Consider the following 17234-nt stretch of genomic DNA (forward strand, 5'->3'; position numbering starts at 1 on the left):
AACTCATACTCAAATGAAAGGAATATTGAAACTGCTATCTCACGCCTCAGACTTGGTCACAAAAAGCACTATGTCAAGGTTTGTTCATCTTGCAATCAGGCTGAAACCATTGACCACCTGTTACTAGAATGTCAAGACCATGCCCCAGCCCGGGCTAGGTTAAAACAAGAATTGCAGTTAGATCCGCTATGTGTCATAGATCTCCTAAAGCCAAGAGATGCAATAGCGAAGGCCAAACTAACTCTATTTCTCAGAGATGGACAGCTGCTCGAACGTATATAAACAGAGCAGCCAAGAATAAAAATGAAATCATATCAATATAAAAAAATAGAAATCATATCAATGCAAAAACAGAAAATATGTGAACACCGAAATCACAATAGATATGTGAACCCTTCTCACACACAGGAGTCCCAAAGAGGGACAGGTCAGCCGAAATTGCCTAGGCAGAAGGCGACTTCTTAAACACCTAATGCAACAACAACTGTTAGTTAGTCTGGTATTCCGACGGCACCTGCATGTACAGCCGCGAGTAGGATACGCCTGCTTGCCCGACTTCACTTGTACTTGTTGAGTTGGAATCTCCGCTCGACATATTTCTAATTGTATTTTGTTTTATTGCCGACTAAAAAAAAGTTTGGACTCAACGTATTCTTCGTCTTCAATCTGAGCTAATTTCCCCGTCAACACATGCGCGTTGACAGTGGCAACAATATCAATATGCTCACTACCCACACAATATAAACAAAAGGAACACGATTTTACATTTGATTTATACTTAGGCGTGTTATCAGTTGTTAAGAATGTAGCATTCGGGACAGTTTGTGTTGGACATCTGGCCAAGATCACGGCCATATTGGGAACAGGGACGTCTCCCAACGGAAATAGCTCAACCTTAACAGTGTGTGTGTGTGTGTGTGTGTGTGTGTGTGTGTGTGTGTGTGTGTGTGTGTGTGTGTGTGTGTGTGTGTGTGTGTGTGTGTGTGTGTGTGTGTGTGTGTGTGTGTGTGTGTGTGTGTGTGTGTGTGTGTGTGTGTGTGTGTGTGTGTGTGAGATGTGATATGGTCAATATGAACATACATACACACACACGCACATACATACATACATACACACACACAACATACGTACACACACACACACACACACACACACACACACACACACACACACACACACACACACACAATTCCATATGGACCTAATCATTGTATGGGACCAAAGTGATTGTATTTGACCTTCTTATGCCTCAAAAGTGAGATTGACCAATCAGAGAAAAGAACTATTAACCCCACAAGAGACCGTAAACCGTCAGTAACAGCCATCTAGAATTTTCCAACACCCACCTCACATATTTCACATGGAAATTCTGATACAGAAAATTGTTATTCGACACTGTTTTGTGTTTTAATATAATCAATTGTGATGAGCAAAGACATTATCTATTATAGAAACCACGTTTGTGACTTAATTTATAAAAAGTATAGAGAAAAAAACTTACAACGGAGGTCACTGAGTTACAAATAGCATCGTCATAGAACATACTATAGGATGACGTCACAAACAAGAAACAGCCCGTCGTTAGGGGAAAGCGGACGACTATCAAGTTACAGTGGCCCGCAGATTTCCATGTAAGACCTTACATAGATATTAGACAAGATTGCCGATATCAAACCATAGAGCTGATGTTAAACCATAGCCTCGATTTAAGACGATAGCATTGATACTAGATAACGCCGTCTATATTAGATTATTGTGTTGGTATCAGACCATACCGTCGATAAAAGACCATAGTATCGATATCTGATCATTGTGTCGGTATAACCCTCATGTGTATTTCATCATGGTGATTGAAATACTGATAAACTTTTTCTTAAATCAGTTATGTTAGATCACTATCATACATTTCCCACACACAATGTAGGCATTGACAACATATTACTCAAAACGCTGGCAAACAAAAAACAAACCAGGACAGACAATTATTTGACATGCCCCCCTTCCACACACAGCCCAAATCGGCGAGAGTAACACTACCCGTTTACCAGGCATGACCAACTAGTCAAGAAAGTCTTACCTTCTCGTCCGGTTATGAATAGTTATGTCAAGTTCAAACTCGAACAGTTCAACAGGACAAATCACGAGCGGTGCACGTGCTTGCTTTTCAAGTCAAGACTGGCAGCCAGCTATATCTGAGCAACAGGTGTGATGAATATCGCCAAATGGGTGAAATTGGTGTTTTAGTTTGTTTGGCCCCAGTCGTAAAAAAGTATGTGAATGATATTAGGAACCGACAGTGAACCGTGTTTTTGGGGTAACTGAGAACAGTACACACACAAGTAAAAGTACACGGCACAATTCTAGAAGGAGAGTATTATGTTTGAAAGACGTGCATCGATGAATGGAGCTGTTAAAGGCCCAACATTCACTGAGTAGCGTTTGTCATGGTAGAGTGAGCGCAAATACTCTACATGTCGGTGAGGTACACAGATTCGTACATCAGTCGCACACATGTGTAAACCTGATTCGTTCTCTCTGTCACTCTACAGCAAGCCCCCTTACTGTCACCTACATCCTCCCCTAACTGTCACTCTACAGCCCCCCCCCCCCCCTAACTGTCACCCTACATCCCCTCCCCCAACTGAGTGAGTGAGTTAAGATTTAACGTCACATCGGCAGTATTTCAGCCATATCATGACCATCCCCCTCTAACTATCACCCTATATCCCCCTAACTGTCACCTACATCCCCCCTAACTGTCACCTATATCCTCCATAACTGTCACCTACATTTCCTCCCTTACTGTTACCCTACATACACCCTGTCACCTTATAACCCTCCATGTTATCCTGCATCCCCTTCCCTAACTGTCACCCTATACCCCCTCTACCAACTGTCAGCCTTCACCCCCTCCCCTAATTGTCACACTACATCTCCTCCCCTAATTGTCACACTACATCTCCTCCCCTAATTGTCACCCTACATCCCCTCCCCTAACTATCATCCTACACCCTCCCCTAACTATCACCCTACATCCCCTCCCTAACTGTCACCCTACATCCCCTCCCTAACTGTCACCCTACATCCCCTCCCTAACTGTCACCCTACATCCCCTCCCTAACTGTCACCCTACATCCCCTCCCTAACTGTCACCCTACATCCCCTCCCCTAACTATCATCCTACACCCTCCCCTAACTATCATCCTACATCCCCTCCCCTAACTGTCACCCTACATCCCCTCCCCTAACTGTCACCCTACATCCCCTCCCCTAACTATCACCCTACATCCCCTCCCTAACTATCATCCTACATCCCCTCCCCTAACTGTCACCCTACATCCCCTCCCCTAACTGTCACCCTACATCCCCTCCCCTAACTGTCACCCTACATCCCCTCCCTAATTATCATCCTACACCCTCCCCTAACTATCATCCTACATCCCCTCCCCTAACTATCATCCTACACCCTCCCCTAACTATCACCCTACATCCCCTCCCCTAACTGTCACCCTACATCCCCTCCCCTAACTATCACCCTACATCCCCTCCCCTAACTGTCACCCTACATCCCCTCTCCTAACTGTCACCCTACATCCCCTCCCCTAACTGTCACCCTACATCCCCTCCCCTAACTGTCACCCTACATCCCCTCCCCTAACTATCACCCTACATCCCCTCCCTAACTATCATCCTACATCCCCTCCCCTAACTGTCACCCTACATCCCCTCCCCTAACTGTCACCCTACATCCCCTCCCCTAACTATCATCCTACACCCTCGCCTAACTATCACCCTACATCCCCTCCCTAACTATCATCCTACATCCCCTCCCTAACTGTCATCCTACACCCTCCCCTAACTATCACCCTACATCCCCTCCCTAACTATCATCCTACATCCCCTCCCTAACTGTCACCCTACATCCCCTCCCTAACTGTCACCCTACATCCCCTCCCTAACTGTCACCCTACATCCCCTCCCTAACTATCACCCTACATCCCCTCCCTAACTGTCACCCTACATCCCCTCCCTAACTGTCACCCTACATCCCCTCCCCTAACTATCATCCTACACCCTCCCCTAACTATCACCCTACATCCCCTCCCTAACTGTCACCCTACATCCCTTCCCTAACTGTCACCCTACATCCCCTCCCCTAACTATCATCCTACACCCTCCCCTAACTATCATCCTACACCCTCCCCTAACTATCACCCTACATCCCCTCCCTAACTGTCACCCTACATCCCCTCCCTAACTGTCACCCTACATCCCCTCCCCTAACTATCATCCTACACCCTCCCTAACTATCATCCTACATCCCCTCCCTAACTGTCACCCTACATCCCCTCCCTAACTGTCACCCTACATCCCCTCCCTAACTGTCACCCTACATCCCCTCCCTAACTATCACCCTACATCCCCTCCCTAACTGTCACCCTACATCCCCTCCCTAACTGTCACCCTACATCCCCTCCCCTAACTATCATCCTACACCCTCCCCTAACTATCACCCTACATCCCCTCCCTAACTGTCACCCTACATCCCCTCCCTAACTGTCACCCTACATCCCCTCCCCTAACTATCATCCTACACCCTCCCCTAACTATCATCCTACATCCCCTCCCTAATTGTCACCCTACATCCCCTCCCCTAACTATCATCCTACACCCTCCCCTAACTATCATCCTACACACTCCCCTAACTGTCACCCTACATCCCCTCCCCTAACTGTCACCCTACATCCCCTCCCCTAACTATCATCCTACACCCTCGCCTAACTATCACCCTACATCCCCTCCCTAACTATCATCCTACATCCCCTCCCTAACTGTCATCCTACACCCTCCCCTAACTATCACCCTACATCCCCTCCCTAACTATCATCCTACATCCCCTCCCTAACTGTCACCCTACATCCCCTCCCCTAACTATCACCCAACATCCCCTCCCTAACTATCATCCTACATCCCCTCCCTAACTGTCACCCTACATCCCCTCCCTAATTATCATCCTACATCCCCTCCCCTAACTATCACCCTACATCCCCTCCCTAACTGTCACCCTACATCCCCTCCCCTAACTGTCACCCTACATCCCCTCCCCTAACTATCACCCTACATCCCCTCCCTAACTATCATCCTACATCCCCTCCCCTAACTATCACCCTACATCCCCTCCCTAACTGTCACCCTACATCCCTTCCCTAACTGTCACCTACATCCCCTCCCTAACTATCATCCCACATCCCCTCCCTAACTATCATCCTACATCCCCTCCCTTACTATCATCCTACATCCCCTCCCTAACTATCATCCTACATCCCCTCCCTAACTATCACCCTACATCCCCTCCCTAACTGTCACCCTACATCCCCTCCCTAACTGTCACCCTACATCCCCTCCCCTAACTATCACCCTACATCCCCTCCCTAACTATCATCCTACATCCCCTCCCTAACTATCACCCTACATCCCCTCCCTAACTGTCACCCTACATCCCTTCCCTAACTGTCACCTACATCCCCCTGCCTAACTGTCACCCTACATCCCCTCCCTAACTGTCACCTACATCCCCTCCCTAACTGTCACCCTACATCCCCTCCCTAACTGTCACCCAACATCCCCTCCCTAACTGTCACCCTACATCCCCTCCCTAACTGTCACCTACATCCTCCCTAACTGTCACCCTACATCCCCTCCCTGACTGTCACCTACATCCCCTCCCTAACTGTCACCCTACATCCCCTCCCCTAGCAGTCACCTACATTCCCTCCCTAACTGTCACCCTACATCCCCTCCCTAACTGTCACCCTACACCCCCTCTCCTAACTGTCACCCTACATCCCCTCCCTGACTGTCACCTACATCCCCTCCCCTAACTGTCACCCTACATCCCCTCCCCTAACAGTCACCTACATTCCCTCCCTAACTGTCACCCTACATCCCCTCCCTAACTGTCACCCTACACCCCCTCTCCTAACTGTCACCTACATCCCATCCCCTAACTGTCACCTGCATCCCCCTAACTGTCACCTACATCCCATCCCCTCTCACCCTACGTCCCCCCTAACTGTCACCCTACACCCCCTCTCCTAACTGTCACCTACATCCCATCCCCTAACTGTCACCTGACATCCCCTCCCTAACTGTCACCCTACACCCCCTCTCCTAACTGTCACCTACATCCCATCCCCTAACTGTCACCTGACATCCCCCCCTAACTGTCACCTGACATCCCCCTCTAACTGTCACCTGACATCCCCCCTCTAACTGTCACCTACATCCCATCCCCTAACTGTCACCTGACATCCCCCCTCTAACTGTCACCTGACATCCCCCCTCTAACTGTCACCTACATCCCATCCCCTAACTGTCACCTGACATCCCCTCCCTAACCCTTCACCCCCCTAACTGTCACTTACATCAAAATGTTTATGTTTTAATCAACAAAGAAAAAAGTTGTTCACAACTTCACGTTATTGTTGATCGTGGAGATTCCTTTAACATATACATGTAGACGCTCCAATGGAACATTTCAGATCTGATCACAAAAGTAAATGAGCTTATATATAAAGCCGCTGTCCAATTCATACACGACACAAAACGATGTGTGACTTTTATCCTGTCGGGAGATCAGGTTAAGGGGTAGGATAGTGGGGTGGAGCGTGTCCAGTAGAAAGGGCAGGACCAAGATAGGACTAATAGTGATAAATAGCAACCGTGGTCTGTATTTCGCAATGTTTATCTCGGCGAACAAAAGGAAGGGTTCCTGATTTGCCGAGTCATGCTGACTTGCTGAATTTAACCGTTATAAAAGTCAGTGCGGATGTCATACGGTGCAGATATAACGGATCTTGGGGGAGCTATTTAGGAGATACACCTACTCTGTTTTTAAATTTGATGTAGTCCCACTGTACAGTAGATAACTATTATTTTAATTTAGATCCGAGCGCTTTAGCGCAATGACTCAAATGTATGAATAAGTGTACATTTATATATTGTGACCTCGATCGATACCCTCTTAGACGTTTTGGATTGTTTAAATGGATCAACTATTTGACTAAGCTTCTAGTAGTTAAGAACTGTATTCTTAAATAGAGAATCTCACCCAAGTGTCTTTCGATATCAAATATATCAACACAAGTTGATAAAAAAATTTATCAACGAGTGTTGTTATATTTGATATCAAACGACACGAGGTTGAGATTTTATTTATCATCAGACATCATTCTTCCAACTTTTTCAGTTTGTAGACAGTAATAAGCAGTGGCTCAGTGTAAAACGTACTGCTAACAGCTTCAGTAGGAGAGCCATTAGCTATGTCATTTGATTGTGACGTCATGGTAACAATGACGACACAATGGTCTGCAAAGCATTGTGATGCAATTTCATTGCAGCGACATCTACAATGTAGATATCGCTTGATCTCACCCAAGCGTTATTTCCCATGGGAGCCAGTTTTGAATGATAAAGGTTGTTTTTCATTTGGTTCGGAGACAATCATTTACCATCAATAAAGCAGAGAATTAAGCATCACAGACAATAATTCTTCTAAATGGGTATTGTATAGTTTTCTTGTTGATACCCACTCTATACAATATTATCTGAGAAAATCAATTCCAGTCATTTACCGAAAATATATAATCAACTTAAGGCTTTCAGTCCACATGTTATCAATTGAAACTGAATGACACCTAGGTTTATATTTGTTCGAAAGAATATGCCCGATGTCCTCTGGAAATAGAGGATGAATTTCATTTTATTCTTAAATGTCCATTGTGTGATAGTGAGTGAGTGAGTGCCACGCCGCTTTTAACAGTATTCCAGTTATATCGCGGCGTGTCAGCTTAATGTGGGAGGAAAGCCCGAAGTGATGCAGGTCTCAGACGTTTACCACTTCAGTGAAACCCACGAGCACGGGTATGGTGCTGACAAACCCAGAAACATAATCGGGGCGAACCGGGATTCGAACCACAATCATAGGTTTCTGGCGTGCCCAAAGGGACGCAACTCTGGACAGCGAATCGCGGCACCTTAGACGACTGGGCCACCCGTGCCCTCCATTGTGTGATAACCTAGAGATTGTTTCTGTGGTCTTTCGAAGGGAGGAGTGTTTTCTGGTGAACTTTCTAATCCCCTCCTGCCAAATCCTTACAGTGGTCACAAAAAGATTTGTAAACAACATGTTGTCATGAATAAGGTTTTTTCAAACACTTTTTATAATGTTATTTTAATCCATTGTCGGTTGTTTTAATGGGGAAATTGCCTGTTCCGTGTCTAATCGTCATCGAACATGCCCCTTACAGTTTAATAAACAGTATGATTTGTAGGCAAAAGATATGCCTTTGTAGAGTCTTGCCCCGGCTGCGTCATACCAAAAGACGTTAAAAGATGGTACTTGTTGTTACCCTGTCTGGCGCTCGACATTAAGGGGCTAAAACAAGGACTGGTCGGCTCGGAGTCAGTATACTGTGTCTGAGTGGGGTATTCATGTTAAACTGCGGCATGGTATCTCAGTGAGCTAGCACTATAAATCGGCATCAGTCCGGACAAGTACAAGCAGCCACATACACACGTGCATGCACGTCGCTATATAAATGCAATAATCTTGGACGCGACGTTAAACCTAATTTCACCTTACCTTCACCTCGTAGAGTCTTGTAATCTCATTATCGAAGCAGTAAGGGTTACAGCCTAGAACATCACACCGTGGCATCACTACCGTATTTCCTCTATTAGACGCTAGACTGTCTATTAATTTCTCGAGAGACGCAGACCAAGCATGTATTAGCGATCTGGCTTGTGTAAGAGCCCTAGCGTGTAATAGAGAACTATCGATACTTCTTACAGTTTCTATGTGTGATCGATCGGTAGCTATATTTTTATGAATCGATATGTATAGGTTATCGATGTATTCATGCTCACGTCTTTTATGGGAAAAGGCGTATGTATTTAAAAAGGGTATCCGTAGCAAAAAGGAAACCTCATCTTAACCAATCAGAATCAAGCATTCTTCAATGTCATGGTAGAGTGCCTGACAGAAGAAGCTAGCGGAAGAATTACAGATGGGCGAGAGTACAAACAATCACCATACCATCACAACACAACCACCATACAATCATTACACAATCACCACACAACCATCATACAACCATTACACAATCACCACACAACCATCATACAACCATTACACAATCACCACACAACCATCATACAACCATTACACAATCACCACACAATATCCATACAATCATTACACAATCACCGCACAATATCCATACAATCATTACACAATCACCACACAACCATCATACAATCATTACACAATCACCACACAACCATCATACAACCATTACACAATCACCGCACAACCACCATACAATCATTACACAATTACCACACAACCACCATACAACCATTACACAATCACCACACAATATCCATACAATCATTACACAATCACCACACAACATCCATACAATCATTACACAATCACCACACAACATCCATACAATCATTACACAATCACCACACAACCATCATACAATCATTACACAATCACCACACAACCATCATACAATCATTACACAATCACCACACAACCACCATACAATCATTACACAATCACCACACAACCATCATACAATCATTACACAATCACCACACAATATCCATACAATCATTACACAATCACCACACAACATCCATACAATCATTACACAATTACCACACAACCACCATACAATCATTACACAATCACCACACAACCATCATACAATCATTACACAATCACCACACAACCACCATACAATCATTACACAATCACCACACAACATCCATACAATCATTACACAATCACTACAAAACCACCATACAATCATTACACAATCACCACACAACATCCATACAATCATTACACAATCACTACAAAACCACCATACAATCATTATACAATCACCACACAACATCCATACAATCATTACACAATCACTACAAAACCACCATACAATCATTATACAATCACCACACAACATCCATACAATCATTACACAATCACTACAAAACCACCATACAATCATTATACAATCAGTACACAACCACCATGCAATCATTACACAATCGCCACACACAATCAACACACAATCATCACACAATCAACACACAATCATCACACAATCATCACAAAATCAACACACAATCACCTCACAATCATCACAGAATCAACACACAATCATCACAGAATCAACACACAATCATCACAGAATCATCACACAATCAACACGCAATCATCACACAATCACTTCACAATCATCACACAATCAACACATAATCATCACAGAATCATCAAACAATCAACACACAATCATCACACAATCACTTCACAATCATCACACAATCAACACACAATCATCATACAATCATCAAACAATCATCACAGAATCATCAAACAATCAATACACAATCAACACTCAATCAACACAAAATCATTACATGATTATCACACAATCAACACACAATCATCACACAATCAACACACAATCATCACACAATCAACACACAATCATCACACAATCATCACAGAATAATCACACAATCATCACACAATTATCACAGAATAATCACACAATCAACACACAATCATCACACAATCAACACACAATCATCACAGAATAATCACACAATCATCACACAATCAACACTCAATCAACACACAATCAACACACAATCATCATACAATCAACACACAATCAACACACTATCATCACACTATCAACATACAATCAACACACTATCATATCTCTGCCTATCTGACGCGACTAGAACCCCATTCAAGATCCAACACATACCATGATTATTGCAAGTGTTAATCAATCAGCCGAGCACAGGATGACCGAGGATATTGACAGCTGTAGGTAACATGTATCATAAGGTTTGATTAACCACAAAAAGGACCAACACGCTGCTTACTCATTATAAACGGAATGCAAGATACTGCAGCTGTGTAGCATGCAATATCGTATTTTCAGCATTATTACTTGACACGAACATGACCTACTGTAGTTAATAACATCGGACACTACAGCGGCTGGTGCAGGATTAAGATAAACTGAATAATAACAGGGTATTATTGTTATTTTTACAAAATATTAAAATGAGATGCGGTTTTCTGGAATATTTAATAAATATTAATCTTTGTGAGCATCAAAGTAAACCATTCGTACAATCCCTACAATAGCAATGCAGATTATGCCCCCGGGTCGTTTCAAACGGTGTATGATCTCCTGGTATATATTAATCTTGTATATGACGTTGACCACTTTGGTGAAATCCACACGGATATAATAAAGGCGAATCAGGGATTCGAACCCACGGTTATGGGATCCTGTCGCGACCAAGGGACGCATTTCAGCGATGCTGGGCCCCAATATGGTAAACATACATTTGCAGTATCGTGGAGTGACGCACTGTGGATAACGATAAATTGTAGTAACTTTTGAATGCTGGATTAATCCCACGGCTTTAATCATAACAACAACAATAATAACAATAATAATAATAATAATAATAATAATAATAATAATAATAATAATAACGATATGTTTCTTTCAAACATTTCATGAATCTTTGATAGAATGCAACAGAATACATAGTATTAATCTGTTTCGGGTGTAACAGCGATTTATGGCTGCATTTGACAGAACTTGTGTATCTGACGAAATCATCCCGTCATTGTGAACTTCAGAAAATAATCGATAACCTTTCCACAGGAATTTATTTCATCAGGAAAAATCCGTTTTTATCCTTATTTACAAGTTGTGAAGGGTTGTGGGGGCCAAATACGTTGTAAAAGTACAGACGTAGATTTCGGATATCATTCGAAACTAATAAATAACAGCTGTATATTGTTACATTTTCCTAAAATCTCAGGAAGTTAATTCAAGTTAAGACTATAAAAAGCAGGAATTTGAAATTACCTTCCTTTAAACATACTGTTGCGCTTTCACATAAATCGTGATAATTTAAACCATAAACAGACACACAACCTGACATTACACAACAGGCGACATAGGAGAGGAGAGGAGAGCTTTCGCGGATGCAAATGTTTCAGCTTTTTAACCATTGAGCACCGAGTAGCTTCAGCAACGTGGTTTGGCCAAGGGTCAGCGTGTTCTAACGGCAATATTTAGTTGACAATGGATTAACTTGAGTTGCACAGTTCCCATACGTGATTGCTCGCTGTGACATACTGCACTAAATAGTTCGTCATATCTGTCGTCATAACATCGCTCAATCTACGCATGTCAAACTGGTTAATCAAAATATTATGATGAAAACATTATGCTGTTATATTTCACGTTACCTTCTGCTGACTGATTCCGAGGGTACAGCGTGGCTCATCATTTCGCTGTTACGAAACGAGGCGATCGAAAGCTGGTATCGCTTACCATCTGGCCCCTCGGTACATTTCGCCGGCCCGAGAATTACCGAACGTATCACCATACAGCTTTTACACGCGTGTGCATCGGCAGGGATAGCATCCTTGATTCTCTCCGGATTTGATGAAATTCATAGCCACGTGGTGAAATAAATACTGGATTAACTATCATACTATAATGGTATTTCTGGACGGTCACACAGGCTAGACATGTGTCTCTACCGATAGAAAATAGTGATAAATGACTTACTTTTCTGTTTCCTCAAAATGGCGCCTTCGGCTGTCGTCTGCTTGCGACCCAAAGAAGGCAAATGTGACCTCTTTAGCTGGTCATGTGGAGTACAAGAAGAAGTCGGAATGAGGAAATGTACGATGTCGGTATACGCCACGGGTCTGTAGTCAAAGGGAGAATGAGAGCTGGTGACCTCTGTTATTTAAATTGAAGTGATCCACGTGGTTGACCTGTGAATGAACGCTCCGACTAAATCAAACACACACACAGATGTGGACGATAGTAAGTGGGGATCACCATGGTCTTCAGCCTACCTTCAACCCTCCATACATCAGTTAGCCAGCCTTCTTTTTCAATATGCACATGCTAATCGCCTGAAATACGCCCTCGTTATTGACTACTACTATGAATAGCACATCATAAACATATTGATTACTACCAGCCTCATATCACCATTTCCGACGCTTCTGAAGTAGTGCGAATCCCGTGTGGTGCCGTTATTCGATTTCTTCTAAATCCGTTACTCTGATATCGATTTTGGAAATTGTCCCCCTTTTCGGTACCAGTTTTGAGGAATAATAGGATACCATGGGAATTTCTTAATTCTTCATCATACTATAGACAGACTATGCATACACAGGGGCACTGTCCTGTTTTGAGGGTCATCCACAAGCCTATTTTTGGTTTTAAATTATATATTTCATTAGCAGGGCATTGGCCTACATCTTACGTTCCTTACTTGGATCTGTATTCGTGAAAAATCGGTTTCCACAGAAATTATCAATAATATATAATATAAAGGGCGTATTCTGCATTTTGGTATATCCATTTTGATTTTTAACTTATTCTGATTATAATGGACTAACACTAAGTCAATTATGAAAACTCTTCTTTAAAATAAATATATTTTTGTCTTCAAATGTCTTCTGCTGTTTGTGGAATTCAGAAAACTGACTTGGATCAGTTTGATCTAGACTTGCCTAGGCTTTTAGTAAAAAAAGTATATATATATATATATATGTATATATATATATATATATATATATATATATATATATATATATATATATATATATATATATATATATATATATATATATATATATATATATTCCGGGACGCATGGCACAGGACTATGATAAATAGGTTAACATAAAAAATACAATATTGAGATATGAGATCGGAAAGTACCGTTAGTCTGATACTGTGTTAAGTATACAGAAAAGAAAATCTAATTTGATAATTTTCATTGAAGAGAGTAAAGACTTGTGCAAATATGCTTCATACAGAAGAGTTCAAGTTATTCCGACAATGTAATGAATAGAATGGAATAAGGTTTAAAAAATATTATATATCATCCCAAACTGGCCTCCACGGGTGAGATCAAACGATCACTTCTTTGATATATCGCTACAATGAATTTGCGTGACAATGGTTTGCAGACAATTGTGGCGGCACCGGTTACCATGACGCCACAATTAAATGACAACCTTAATCTCTCTGCTACTGAAGCTGGATAGCCGTACTTTTTTACATTTCACACAGTTTTTACTGATTACAATCTGAAATAGTTTGAAGAATGATTTTGGGTGATAAATACAATCTCACACCCGTGTCTTTTGTTCTGAAATCCATCAATTCTCGTCGATAAAAGCTCAAAACACCAATAGTCTTAGAGCTTTTATTTTTTATCGACTGGTGTTGATATATTTGATATTAAAACACACTTGGATGCTGTTCTCTGTCTGGTTCTTATGGGAGGTATTAAGAAACAAATGCTTTGTTCAGAAGATGATCCTTCGCGAGGTGGGCTAGCTTTGGTTGCTGATGGCTTTTTGTCCGTGTTTTAAACAGTGTTTTAAATAATATTAAGCTCAAATTTGCATTTAAGTATCACTTAATTTAAAGCTATTAACTTGTTCTCGTCGCTGTATGGCCGTCATAATGCCGAAGTTAAAGTTTTACTCACTCACTCACTCACCCAATCACCCACCCACCCGCCCACTCACTCGGGGGCACAGGTGGCCCAGTCGTCTAAGGCGCCGCGATTCCCTGTGCAGAGTTGCGTCCCTTGGGCACCCCAGAAACCTGTGATTGTGGGTTCGAATCCCGGTTCGCCCCGATTATGTTTCTAGGTTTGTCAGCACCATACCCGTGCTCGTGGGTTTCACCGAAGTGGTAAACGTCTGAGATCTGCATCACTTCGGGCTTTCCTCCCACATTAAGCTGATACGCCGCGATATAACTGGAATACTGTTAAAAGCGGCGTTAAATCCAACTCACTCACTCACTCAGAAGATAATGAAATATGTAACTTTGCCTCAGGGTTTACGTCAAGAGTAACATTATTCAAGATACACGCATCTAGCATCGTACACGTATCTCGTATCGAATACGTATCAAGCGCCGTACACGTATCTACCCTCGTACATGTATCTGTCATAGCCACGTATCGAAATCGTATACGTATCTAGTATCGTACACATATCTAGCATCGTACACGTATCTAGCACCGCACATGTATCTAGCATCGTCACGTATCTAGCATCGTACATGTATCTAGTACCATGCACGTATCTAGCATCGTACACGTATCTAGCATCGTACATGTATCTAGTACCATGCACGTATCTAGCATCGTACACGTTTCTAGCATAGTACATGTATCTAGCATCGTACATGTGTCTAGTACAATGCACTGATCTAGTATCATACACGTCTCTAGCATCGTACACGTATCTAGTATCATACACGTCTCTAGCATCGTGCACGTTTCTAGTATCGCACATGTATCTAGTACCATGCACGTCTCTAGTATCATGCACGTATCTAATATCATACACGTCTCTAGCATCGTGCACGTATCTAGCATCGTGCACGTATCTAGCATCGTACACGTCTCTAGCATATCACACGTCTCTAGCATCGTACACGTATCTAGCACCGTACATGTATCTGGCACCGTATATGTATCTAGCATCGTACACGTATCTAGCATCGTAAATGTATCTAGTATCATGCACGTATTTAGTATCATACACGCCTCTAGCATGGTGCACGTATCTAGCACCGTACATGTACCTGGCACCGTATATGTATCTAGCATCGTTCACGTATCTAGCATCGTAAATGTATCTAGTATCATGCACGTATTTAGTATCATACACGCCTCTAGTATCGTACACGTATCTAGCACCGTACATGTATCTAGCATCGTACACGTATTAGGATCATACACGCCTCTAAAATCGCACACGTATCTAGCATCGTACACGTATCTAGCACCGTACATGTATCTATTTGTCTCTAAAAGCTGACAGTGCATCTAAGGATGGCAGCCTTTTATGGGGACAACTTGTTCTTACTATTTACATAATATAGAAACTATGATTTTAGGTATTAATTATGCTTTCTAGACTTGTTCAAGTCTATCCGGACAAGTACAAGCAGCCACACATGTACACACACATCTGCGCGCTCGCGTCGCTGTATAAATGCAATAACTTTAACACAAACGTAAACTCCCTTTCAACTCACCTTCATCGATATATCATAAAACATGTAATCAAAATTACTCCAAATATTTATCACATGTCATGTATTTCAGTCAGCTGTTGAAAGTAATCAATTCAAATCATTTTATGTAGAAGGTATACATGGATAATGTATGTAGTGGGTGTATATAGAAGGTATACATGAGCAATGTATGTAGTGGGTGTATATAGAAGGTGTACATGGGCAATGTCTGAGTGGGTATATATAGAAGGTATACGTGTGCAATGTATATAGAAGGTGTATATAGAAGGTATACGTGGGCAATGTATGAAGTGGGTGTATAGAGAAGGTGTATATAGAAGGTATACGTGTGCAATGTATATAGAAGGTGTATATAGAAGGTATACGTGGGCAATGTATGTAGTGGGTGTATATAGAAGGTGTATTTAGAAGGTATACATTGGCAATGTATGTAGTGTGTGTATATAGAATGTGTACATGGGCAATGTCTGAGTGGGTGTATATAGAAGGTGTACATGAGCAATGTATGTAGTGGGTGTATATAGAAGGTGTACATGAGCAATGTATGTAGTGGGTGTATATAGAAGGTGTACATGAGCAATGTATGTAGTGGGTGTATATAGAAGGTATACATGAGCAATGTCTGAGTGGGTGTATATAGAAGGTATACATGAGCAATGTATGTAGTGGGTGTATATAGAAGGTATACATGAGCAATGTATGTAGTGGGTGTATATAGAAGGTGTACATGGGCAATGTATGTAGTGGGTGTATATAGAAGGTATACATGAGCAATGTATGTAGTGGGTGTATATAGAAGGTGTACATGGGCAGTGTATGTAGTGGGTGTATATAGAAGGTATACATGGGCAATGTATGTAGTGGGTGTATATAGAAGGTGTAAATGAGCAATGTATGTAGTGGGTGTATATAGAAGGTGTACATGGGCAATGTATGTAGTGGGTGTATATAGAAGGTGTACATGGGCAATGTATGTAGTGGGTGTATATAGAAGGTATACATGGGCAATGTATGTAGTGGGTGTAT

At 42.3% G+C, this 17234-nt stretch overlaps 1 protein-coding gene across 3 annotated transcripts in view; it reads right to left on the reverse strand.

Moving 5' to 3' along the window:
• The window catches only part of LOC139448285 (organic cation transporter protein-like), a 54418-nt gene extending 41469 nt beyond the window's left edge, over positions 1–12949 (reverse strand). Inside the window, exon 1 of one of the 3 annotated variants that reach the window (XM_071229826.1) lies at positions 12690–12949. The gene's annotated coding sequence lies outside the window, so the exon portion shown is untranslated. Of the gene's footprint in view, positions 1–2077; positions 2162–12364; positions 12448–12689 lie in introns of those variants that run through there. The other 2 variants (XM_071229827.1, XM_071229829.1) reach the window with 2 other exon arrangements.
• Positions 12950–17234: the final 4285 nt, after the last annotated feature.

This window comes from Haliotis cracherodii, unplaced genomic scaffold, assembly GCF_022045235.1.
Source record: "Haliotis cracherodii isolate W230 unplaced genomic scaffold, xgHalCrac1.p SCAF_7, whole genome shotgun sequence".
NCBI lineage: Eukaryota > Metazoa > Mollusca > Gastropoda > Lepetellida > Haliotidae > Haliotis > Haliotis cracherodii.